Below are 2,137 nucleotides of genomic sequence, written 5' to 3'. Positions count from 1 at the left end.
TTCCTGTCTGCTTGTCCAACCTGTTTGCTAGTTAACATGGGGGGTAGGATCCTTCCTACCTCAAGTACAGTATTGGTATTTTGGCATTAGAGGGTCTTAATTTTCATTGAATTTAGTATATCCTTTTAACAAGAAGGCACCAAGTTAACAAAAAGTATTTATCAGGCCCTCTAGTCTTATAACGGTCCCTTGGTTAACTTGCATAACTTTATTCTACTTCTCTGTGTATAAAATTGGACATGACTTCTCTGCCCCAGGACAAGAATAATTTAGCTCTCTCAGACTGTCAAACTCACTTTGTGCCCTAGGGCCAGATCTGGACTGTGGGGTGCTCTCAGCTGGATCCAGCCTGGAGCATGGGGTGGTTTCAGCCTGAGGCACATAGTGACAACAGCTCCAGCTCTGATGCAGGCAGCTCTGGCATTGGGCAGGTGGCAGGGCCAGCACCTGAGGAGGTAGGGTCACAGCAGTAGCAATATACAAAGCATGCAGAGAGCAACGGGGGCTCTACCAGCCCTAACTTGGCCTCCTGCTGCTAGTGACCATGTCCACAACTCCAGATTCTGTAGCAGGCCACTTCTCCTCCTGCTCCATCCTGACCAAACCCCCACAACTTCTAGTAGTCCAGTAGGCCTAACACCATGGTTCTGCAAGATGGATCTGGCCTATGGACCAAATGTTTTTGATTTGTCAGTTATGTTAAAAGATTAGCTAATTCATCTCTTGCCTTAACCTGTTTTGGGTTTGTTGGGTTGTTTGTTTGTTTTTTAATATCCAGTAGAACTGTAAGTCAGGAATCTTACTTTTCCTTCTCTAACAATAACTGTATTTACTTGATTCGAAGACAAGGATACCCCCCCCATTTTTAACATGGGGGAGCCCTTAATCTTAAAATTGCATAGGCAGGAAAGGGTGTGGGGCAGGTGGCTGCTATGGCTCAGGCACCAGCTCTATCTGAGGTTAGGGCTGTAACTGCAGCTACTGCCTACCCCACCCTGCCATCTGCCCCTGCTGCCTCTTCCCCTTCCATCTCACCCCTTGCAAGCAACCTCTGCTCTCCTGCTTGCCCCTTTCCTCCCCTCCCCCCACCATTACCCTTGCTCTGTGCCAACAGGCTTCATCCATGCTTCAGCCTGGGGAACAGCCCCAGCCACACCATAGTAACAGCAGCACTCGGTGCCCAGGCCAGACTAGGGATGGAGCCTGGCAGCAGGTTACAAGGGCAAAAGGAGAGCGGGACAAAGGACCTGAGGGCTATAGAAGAGGGCAGGCCCAAGCAGGGGGCAAGTTGCTTATACAGTTAATCTCTCCTTTTTTTTTCATACAAAAACTCCCGTTCATTTTTCACTCACCCCTTGCCCATCTCTCTCTCATGCCCAGGGCATACAAAGTTTATTCATTTGTGTCAAGCTGGAAGCATTACAGAATAGAGTCAAGCAGCTACTTTCTAGAAGACAGAAATCAAATAATTAAATTTCTGCTACATTATTTAAAGGTTTAACTAAATGCTACACCCATACCACCCATTCCTGTGCCTTACGGTTGCCTGTGTAGCAGTGGGGGGGGGGCAGGCTGCCCCCCTTCAGCAGTGGTGGGGCATGAATCGGAGATGGCCAACACTTTTGGGTTTTTTTTCCATATAGAGCATCTAATTATCTGGGGGGGGGGGTCTTCAACATAAGTAAATATGGTAGCTTCTGTTTGATTTACAATTATGACCTTAGCCAGTCAAGTAAGAAAGTGCCATGAAAGCTTCCTGCTGCTGAGCAACTCTTTTTACGTAAGTTTGCAGCTAGCACAGCAGTAAAAAAAAAAGATGCATTCTGTAGCCCTTTGAGTAGTCCACAGAAGTGGGTAGGGTGCTGTACCTAGGGGCAATGCAACAGTAGACAATTAAAAGCTCTGATGTAGCCAATGTAAAACATGAGCCAGAACAGGGGTGGTCCATTTATGGCATGTTTGCCATGAGGCAGATAGGGGAGGGAGCACAGTAGCACAGCGCAATGCAACAGATTGGGTAAAGGAAGGCAGAGTGCAGAGCTTCCCTTCTGGCACATCTGCCAAAAAGGTTAGAGAATAAGAATATGGGCACAGTAGAATTACACCTATGGATGCCACTGTCATGGGTCCTTTATAC

The sequence above is a fragment of the Alligator sinensis genome, unplaced genomic scaffold (assembly GCF_000455745.1).
Source record: "Alligator sinensis unplaced genomic scaffold, ASM45574v1 scaffold161_1, whole genome shotgun sequence".
Classification (NCBI taxonomy): domain Eukaryota; kingdom Metazoa; phylum Chordata; order Crocodylia; family Alligatoridae; genus Alligator; species Alligator sinensis.
Note: the sequence above shows the minus strand (reverse complement) of the source record.